Genomic DNA, 9,851 nt, shown 5'->3' with positions numbered 1-9,851 from the left:
GCTTTTTCAGGAGAATGCTGTGGGAGACGATGTCAAAGGCTTTGCTGAAGTCCAGGTAGACACATCCACAGCCTTCCCCTCATCCACCAGGCGACTCACCTGGTCATAAAAGGAGGTCAGGTTGGTCAGACAGGACCTGCCCCTCCTAAACCTGTGCTGGCTGGGTCTGATCCCTTGACCATCTTGTAGGTGCTGTGTGATTGCACTCAGGATGATCTGCTCCATAACCTTGCCAGGCACTGAGGTCAGGCTGACAGGCCTTGGAAAAGGAGATGTGCCTTCCCTTGTTCAACAGCACAGGGACCATTAAGGTTTTGGGTTGGTTCCGAAGTCCCTTTGGGCACATACAGAATCTTGGAATAGTTTGGGTTGGAAGGGACCTTTAAAGTCCAACGCCATCTTCAACTAGATCAGGTTGCTCAGAGCCCCATCCAATCTGACCATGAATGTTTTCAGGGATGAGGCATCCACCACCTCTCTGAGTAACCTGTCCCTCTCTGGGCCAGCTCATGTCCCTTGTTATAACAAGGCTGGTTACAGAGGTAACAGCTTTTGCTGGTTTTTTCCCTGGCTTTTCCCTCAGCTTTATGTCTCCTACCTGCGGCAGCGGCAGTGCCCGGCAGACTGTGTGGCTTGCAGGGGCATCTAGTGGCTGAATGCTGCAGGAGTGATCAGGACCATACAGTGATTCCCTTACCCTCCTCTGATATCAGCCCTCTCCTCCTTACACAGCTTACTGACCTACAATCAGCACCTGGAGATCATTAACACTGCCAGTTATCTGATGTAAAAGATACGTCTCTTGCCATCCCCCCCAGGTCTTCCCAAAATGCCTGTTTTGGGCAAGAAACACAATTTTGCAGGTGGCTTTAATCCTCCTTCAGCTGAAGGTGTGGCACTAAGGCTTAATGGCAGTGACATCCCTGCACACATTGCTGTGGCTCCTCCATGTGCTCCGAGGAGCTACCGCCAGGAAGCCTGGACACAAAGATCACTTTGGAGGAAGCCTACTACTGCTCCAAAATTCTCTATTGTGTGATTTATTTAGCTCAGCCATATCTCAGCTTAAAAAGACCAAGGAAATCACAGAATAGTGATAGGGAGGAAGAAAAGCTATGATACAGGTGACTGGGACCAACTCTGCTGTTGCTGGCAGTGAGATGCCTGTGGAGAGCCGGAGGACAGGAAGAGGACGGCGACAGTGCGGTGACACCGAGCACTGCATTCACTTTCTTTAAATCTCCAGAGGACGATACCTGTGTCAAACACTCCTTGAAAGAAAGATCACAATATAGTGTATTGGAGGCTGATAAACAAGGCCCTGTGACTCATGTCTCCCGGATTTTATAGGAAAATGCACATAAAAGCAATTACTGGGGTGTGAATTATTTCATTTCTTAATGGCCTGACAGCTTTGACAGTTTCTAGCTTGTTATCTATCACAAACCCTCTTGATCTCCTAACTTTAACATGACTTTTAATTATACTTTCATAGGAGTAAAAGGACAGACAATCTGCAGTCTGGTTTCCATTCAATCAAACTTATTTAAACAACAAGGGAAACTTTTCCTCCTGGCGAGTGATTTGGATGTCTAATGGGGTTTAAATATATGCTTAAAGAGATGTTTAAAAAAACCCCACAGATAGTTCAGAGTTTGCTCTTTGTATGATTTCAGGGTGGAAAAACAAACCAAAAAAAAAGTCTTTTAATTCAGAATTTAAAAATTAAGAAATCATTTGATCCCCACACGCCTGAGTTCCCAAAGCCTTTGTGATGTACCTTTCTGTGAGTGCAGTAAGCTTCACTACCTCACCTGGAAGACCCTTTTCCTTTCCAAAATACAGGCTTGTCTTCCTGGTCTTGCCAATTCTTGGCAGCATCTTGGCCCCCACGGCCCGTGTTCCTACTGCTCAGCCCTGGTCCGAGAGCAAAACCAGTGCTAAAAAGCTGGATATGTTAAGGATTACAGAGAACTTGGCAGCTGTAGAAATGGACATCATGTGCACTGAAAGATGCGAGCTGGAAATCAAGTGTAAAGCAAAGTTAGGAAGGTTACAGTAAAAGCCACAATGAACAAAGTTACAAAATAAATTTACTGTGTTCTTCCAGGACAGTCATTTAACTGTTAGGAGGAACCATGTATGTATAACCTATTTTCTTTCTCCTTGTGTATGTGCATTAAAACACAAATTTGCATTTTTTTTAATGCAAATATCATTGTATCATATATATCATATTTTTCTATATGACCTATTATAAGCATCTCTTACAATATTGGAAAAGAGTACCATATATGACCAGGAGGGCTCTGGAGTTGCAGAGATATTAAATAGACCCCATACATCAGTTGTTTGTTGATCTGTCTAGTGACAGGCCACTGTTTATCTTATGATAAAATAGCATGTTAGGGAAATGCCTCTCTCAACTGCATTTCTATGGAAAATGTTTTTGTAGAGAGAAGATTCAAGGAAAAGGTAAGATGAGAAAAGGGAAAAAAGAAAAAAAGTAACTCGAGAAATTCAGGGGCAATAAATCACCACACCAGATGGTATTCATCTGTGAATGCTGTGCAGAGCTATCAATTTAAAAAAATTGCACAGGAGTGTGCCATTAAAATGCAGACAAAATATCTGCCCAGTTTCACTGCCCATCTTTGTGGTGCCTGGGCAGGTACGAGGTGACTTGGTTCCACCTGCCAACATCTCTAGATGCCTCAGAGCCCACTTAGTGTCGCCACTGCAGCCTTGGAAACTTGATTAATGGGTTATGTGTCTATTTACTAACTAATTCTCTTAATTATAGCGAGAAAGTGCAACTAAGTAAGCGTATTCTGAATAATATTTTTAAAATCCAAGAGACGCTGATTTACAATGATCTTTCTGCTGTGACACTTCTGCAGAGAAAAATGCTTTGTGGCGAGCTCGTATACCTTTCATCCTAGGTTTTAGAGGGCTTTTGGCTGTGTTGGCTCTGTGGATGAGGAGACAGCCTGTGATCCACCTACACGTGGTTCTGAAGGTCAGGAATGAAGTCTCATGTTGCCATCTGTGTGTGATCCATCAATCTGTGATCCAGTGGAGGATCCTTTTGCTGTCAGGACCACTCTACAGACCCATCCTGGTCTGGCTCATCAGGTAATTCCCATGGCTGGGGTACAGTGGGTAGGAAATAACATGGTTTAATCCAGTCTTGAGTCTGCAAGATAGAGCATTGTCAATGAGAAAGCATTCCCAGCTGGTTGGTGGGAGCTGCCTGCACTCCCAGGGAAACATGTTAAGGACTAAGCTGTAAAATACTGGTAGGTTCACTCAGTGTGCCAGCTATAAGGACAACAACCCAGCTTTATCTAATTTGGGATTTTTATCAATCCTTTGAAAGCAAAATAATGGACATAAGGGAATCCAGGACAATATGCAGAAGGTAGCAGATGGATTACGATACTTGCACTGAGAGCCTGGGAAATTGTAGCCTGCACAAAGTGGGAGGTCAGTGACATTAAGCAAACCCTCTCATCTCTTTAATCCTATTTTCTCTCTTCCTTACCTTGCAGATCGCAGGGTGGGGATAAAGTCTGTGAAAGTGTGAAGGTGTGGCAGGTACACAGCTGCATAAAACAAGGGACTCTTTCCACTTGGTAACCTGTGATGTGGTTCTGCTGCCATTTAAGATTTGGTAAAGAAAGGGAAAATAAAGACAACTGTGGATGTGGTGGTGCACAGGCATTTCTGCTCCTTGCACTCGGAGCTCCCTGCTGTGCTGGTGACACAACTTAATAAATGGACTGAGAAATGGGGCCTTGGGGACCAGCTTTCTTCTGGTGGGGAGGAAGGGGGAGTGGTGTGTGTGTGTGGGGATGCAGGCTGAGCTGGGTAAAGTCTTTGTATTGGCTTAATTGGGAAAATATTTCCCCCCTTTTAGTTTGAAGTGGGAGGCGCTGGCTTCATGCCCCGTGAGTCCTGTTTAGAATATATTCAGTGTGGGTACTGGTTTTTTATATTTAATAAAAATAAAATAAAATAAAAAGGTGTTATTGCATTCTCTAGTCCAAAAACGATGATTTGTAAAGAAAACAAAATTGATCTAAAGGCCACGGGAGCAAATTGAGGGGTCAATTTTGACTTTAATTCCAACAATTAATTAAGGAACTTTTCTGGAGAGGTTTGTAAAATGAATATTGATCTCAAATCTCAGGCGCTCTGCAGTCATGTCTCCGTCCTGGTTTATATCCTCCCATCTTGATTTATGGACTAGGTTTAGCAACAGCAGAGCTCCATGGCAGGGCAGCTCAGCAGCACCGTGCGAGTGCCCATCCCAAGAGCACACAGCTCATCCCTACAGCGGAGCTGGCAGATTTTAATGGGCTGAGCCATCCCTGTTTCACGTTCAGCAAGTGCTTTGGTGGCCAGGTGTCATCTACTGCTGTCCTGCCCCAGCTCACCCTCTGGACTTCCAGTAAATGTTCATCTGAGCAACATTTTTGTCTGCACAGCAGTGTAAAATGAACTAAATTCTGGATTGCTGGGAAGGCAAGACTGCATTTGATATTGGAAGATGCAGAAATAGTTGACAGCCAGTTGATAGATGGGGAGGGGTCTGGAGGACAAGTCTGATGAGAAGCAGCTGAAGCAGCTGCAATTGTTCATCAAGGAGAAAAGGAGGCTCAGGGGGATCTACAACCTTCTACAGCTCCCTGAAAGGAGATTGTAGTGAGATGGGGTTTGGTCTCTTCTCCTAGGTAACAAGCAACAAGACAGGAGGAAATGGCCCCAAGTTGCACCAAGGGAGGTTTATATTGGATATTAGGAAATATTTCTTCACCCAGAGGGTTGCTGAGCGTTGTAACAGGCTGCCCAGGGAAGTGGTGGAGTCACCATCCCTGGAGGGATTTGGAAGATGTGTGGTGTGGATGTGGCACTTGGGGATGTGGGTTAGTGGTGAACAGTGCTGGGTTAACAGTTGGACTTAATGATCTTAGAGGTCCTTTCCAACCTTAACAATTCTACATTTTAAAGGAAAATTGTCTGTAGAAGGATTGCCAAGGTTACTTCAGGATTTTGAGTTGTTTTGCTCAGTTGGGTTGGGATTCCTTCAGGGCAGGGCTGGGTTCTGTCACTATCAGGTCTCTGTGATGGCTGAAGAAGGGGTACTCAGGGTGGGTGTGGGTGTGGGGAGGCAGAAAGGCTCCTCGTGGTACCTGCTGCTAATGAGTTTGGTCCATTTGGGTGTCCTGCTCCACAGCACGGGCACTGTAAGGCTGGGCAGAAGTAGAGCCTTCACTCCTGAAGAGTGTGCCTTTTCTCTTCCAACATCCCATCCTATCCCTCCCATGCCATGCTTGGTAATAAAAAGGAAAATACTGAAATACTTACAGAAAATTGAAAAAAAAAAAAAGAACACTATCTCATAGGTGATTTTCTCTTTCATTCTCTTTTCTGTGTTGCCTCTCTTCTTCCCACTCCTTGTGGACACTTGTTCTAAGCTAAGAGATGTCAGAGGGGTGGATTTGGAGTAAAGGACACAGCTCTGTTTTCAGCCTCTGTGTCACAGACAGAAATTTTTAGGAAGGGTTAATCTGAGCAGCTGCCCTTAGCACTTCACCGGTTTCCCTTCTTCTTGCAGATGCCCTTTATACTGATTACAAAGCACAGATTTCTCCAGCCAGGTGAGGTGAGTTTACCAGGAAAATTGTCTCCATGCAGAAAAAGTTTGGTGATAGCTGGACATAAACCAAGTAGCATCAGCTTTAACAATATTACTGCATGGAGAAGCCTGGGAACCAAATTTCCAGCCTCAGAAAATATTTCTACCTGCTCAATATAAATCATGTTCACTCTTTGTGGGAGGATAATCAGATTACCAGGTGAGAGGTATTTAGCATGACTTTAGGAGATTAGGTGGAATTCTAGTCACAGTATAGCATGTAAGCAAAAATCAAGGGGTTTAACATTGGGAACTGTTTTGTGGCTGAAAAAGTACCCCTGACTATGAAATACAGCTGATATTTAGTGTCTTACTATTTTATTTACTACTGCATTTACAGCACACCCAGGTAGTTAGCCAACTACTTATAAAGCATATTTTATGTTTGGAGATACTCAGCATGGCTATAAAATTATTTTTAAGGGCAAACATGGTATGTTAACGGCATTACACACACTTGAGGTCCCTCTGGGAAAGAAAACAAATAAACGCCTGTTTTCTGAGTAGACTCAATCATCTCGTCCTGAGTTTTGCAGATGAGCTACACAGCTCAAACTGGTTGACTTCCTGGCACTTGATGGGAACCATTTAAAAGAATAAACTTGAAGAGATCAATACCCCTTACATACTGTAAGTGATGTAGCACCAAGTACTACAGGGTTGTTAAAAATTCTGTCATAAAGGACTGCTCAGAAATCAAACACAGTGGTTTTAGGGACTTAGTCCCATTTTAGTGTGGGGGGGATTTACCTGCAGAGTTGGAGGCTGATGATAATCTTCCAGGCAGGTTTTCCTCAAGTTTTATTCCTGATTTATATGGCTTGCAGGGAAAACAATATCGGATGGAAAGCTTGTGAGAGGGCAGAGATGAGAAGAGGCGCCGGGGAGAGAGGCACCCACGTGTGTGTTTATCCATTTATGAAAATGGGGAATCCAGAGGCAAACAAGCTCAGCAGTCCCTCGGTGCAGGTAATTGAAAGTGAGCGCTGCAAATGCACACTCCTCTTTCATGCTCCAAGGGTTAATAGTCTTCTGGGGCACATAAGAAAAAGTTCCTTTGAGATCCATATGATATCTCCTGCTTATCCCTCAGCCATTACTTTGTTTCTCCTTTCAGTAAATCCTTATTATTTAGGACAGAGTGTTGTTTTTTTCCCTGGCAAACTCATGCTGGCTCACCCTTTGCATATTATATTCATCAAGAGGCTCTACTGCTTTCCCTAAGGATCTTTGCTGCTATTTTTCCTGGTAGTGTGAGGAGGGACTGGGAGTCCTGGGAGAACTATCAGTTCATTTTGAAAGGATTGATATGAACCTGGCCTTCTTCCAGTCTCTCCACTGTAGAAATTGTAATTTATCATTGAAAAGCACAAATTATTTTTGTTAGCAGTTCAGCTCCTTCACTCTCAGTTCCTTCAACTTTTCTGGATGGATGCCATGGAAACCTAAATGATTTATTATAATTCAGTGGTTGGGATTGAACAAGCACCTCTTTATTGCTATCTGTACAGCTCCATCAGCTCTGGGCATGGCACAGAGCAGGCCAGCCCTGACACCCGGGCAGAAGGGATGGTAAGGTCTGACATATAAAACCAGGTCTTAAACTTGTTACCCATTTTCTAAACAACTCTTCCTTCTTTGCCTTTAGGCACTTCTTGCTGTGTATTGGCATGGAAATAGAAACAAGAACAGAGTTCTCAGTGAACACTCCCTCCTCACTGATGTTCACAGACTTTTTTCCAGTTGCCTCATTTTCTTCAGCTCAATAGAAGAATCTTAGCAGAACTATTACAATAAAATAAGCATTGACACTGTACTGGCCTGTTGCGTGTAGGAACACTACATGTGCTACACGAACAAATTTATAAGCCAGAGTAATGCAACAAGTGTGCTGTTACCTCACCTCTGTATGCATCTTTGGACAGGTAACATGTAGCACTCATGATGCTGCCTTATGTTAACAGCAGGATGTCCAAATAATACAGAACAGCAAACTTTCTCTCCTGAGATTATTTTGCTGGTGCAGACACCAGGACTGAGGCATTTCAACGAGAAGATGCAGATCCCTGAGGCTTATCATAAAATATTTATATGAAGAGACCAGGACCAATAAATTTCAGTTATAAATGTTTACAGCTGAAGGTAGTAATAAATAAACTTCCAAAAGCAATATTTCAGTTTGCACTTATTGTACTTTACTACACGTTGTATTTTCAGGAAACTATAATAATTATAGCAGGACATGGAATTAGCTCATGTTTAATGAATGATTACCCAGTTTAGTTGTGATCATTATAACATCAGGGCACAATTAAAACTGTGAAATGTTGTTTATTCTGGAGAGAGATGGGACTGTTTCTCCACAGCTACCATTTATATGTCCAACCAATGCATAATCTGTTCATTAAATTGTGAGTGAGGTGGGTACACTTTAATGAATTTATCAGATGACTCATAATTCTTGCATTTCCAGTCCTCTAGCTTCAGCTGTGCAGGCTTCACATGGTCTTTGGCAATAGAGGGTTAAAGCCAGGAGAAAATTTACTCTACAGTGAGCTTAGTGCCCACCTCCTACTGATTTGCAAGAAACCAAGTTCTGATCATTGCAGGTCATTCTACTCCTTCTCCTGCCCTGTGTTCGCTGCACCCAGAGTGGCTGCTCTCCCCTCACTGCTTTGGGCAATGCTGCATCACCTTTAACCTGTGTGTCTCTTGTAGGGCAAGGCATAGCTTTGTTTCAAGTTTTCATCTTGCAATTAAATGCTTGGGATGAGTTTTAAAGAGAAATACCTTACCTGGTGACACAGAGGGAAATGCTGTGCTGACATCTGTGTTGAGTTGATTCAGCCTGGCCTGGTGCAAGTGGAATGGTTTATGCTACTTAAAAATGAGTCACTCTTGGTGCCAAGCAAGCACCTGGTAGTAAATTTGGTTGTCTGTCTCATCTTCTGGTGACTCCAGCTGACCCGTGACAGGGGCCAGTAAGCTCTTTCCAGAAGGAGAGAGCTCCTGGGTTGTCTGTCTGGCACATCAACCTTGGATAAGGAGGGAGATAATAGTTACAAATAACTCAATATTGCCTTCACATGTGAGCCGGAGGACTCTTATCTAACCCAAACCCCTAACAGATGGGCTTCCTCTTGTGTTAGGAATGGCAGATAGACAAAATTGTTAAGCACAGTCCTCCAGCTCCTGTGGGCAATGCAGAGACATCCAGTAAGGATGATTTACTCTACCTTGTCATAGGATGTTGTGTTTCTCCTCCTATGGAGGCTTCTTGCTTGTTGTTGGCTGTAGACAGCACTCTGCAGTGGTCTGTGACTGATCACTGCTCACCAGGCAGACAGCTTTTGTGTGGCTAAATATGATGAGATGACATCTTTTGTCTCTAGTGTTTTTAATATTCTTCGAGTGTCTCCTGCCTAGTTGCACATTCATAATTTTTCTCTTCTTTTTTTTTTTTTTCTTTTCTGTCTGTCTTTCCCCAGAGCTCTGTGTCTGGCTGCCTTTCTCTGGTCCACAAGTCTCTGTGGAAAAAAGACTGACTTTGGCAGGAAATGTGTTCTTGGCCCTTCCCAGAGAAGACATGGCATACTGCAAGAATAGATGGGAGCTGTAGACAGCTTGAACCATGGTGCAAGGTGCCTCCAAAGCCCTTCAAAGGTAGGTCTCAGCAATGACTTGGCCGTTCTGGTATTTAGGATACCCCTGAGTATATGGAGATGCCTGAGGGGTGATACTTTAGAAGTGAGGCACCTCTCTAACTTCAAGGCAGGAGTCTTCATGATAGTGCTGTGACTGTGTTGGTTTAAAGATATGGGTGAAACGAGGTCTGCAAGGACCAAGTATGGTATTGAACAGGCTAATTCCTGTTTTCAGGAGGAAAAAGAGATACCTCAGGACACGTAAGCACAGATCAGAAACAGCTTGTTATTAAACCTGCACCTTTCAATGTTTAGATGCAAGTTGAGTGCTGTTCCTCCATGTCTAGTTAGATTAGCTGAGAGAAAATGAGATGGCCACAAATACAGGAGAGGGTTTACTGGTGAAATGAGAGAGGTGGCTGTCTCCTGAGAGGTACCAGCAATCTCTAGTGCAGACAACTTTATACGTTTTTCTGCCATTAATAGATGTTACAAGTGTTTCCCAG

The 9,851-nt window shown here is 43.5% G+C and overlaps 1 long non-coding RNA gene across 1 annotated transcript; it reads left to right on the top strand.

Annotated features, from left to right (window-relative positions):
- Positions 1–5,617: 5,617 nt before the first annotated feature.
- On the top strand, positions 5,618–9,358 carry LOC113944263. Its single transcript, XR_003526623.1, has 3 exons — positions 5,618–5,668; positions 6,529–6,670; positions 9,242–9,358. It is a non-coding gene; the product is annotated as an uncharacterized LOC113944263 (long non-coding RNA).
- Positions 9,359–9,851: the final 493 nt, after the last annotated feature.

Source organism: Corapipo altera, unplaced genomic scaffold (assembly GCF_003945725.1).
Source record: "Corapipo altera isolate COAL_440 unplaced genomic scaffold, ASM394572v1 45, whole genome shotgun sequence".
Lineage (NCBI taxonomy): Eukaryota > Metazoa > Chordata > Aves > Passeriformes > Pipridae > Corapipo > Corapipo altera.
This window is presented reverse-complemented; position numbering and strand designations above follow the sequence as displayed.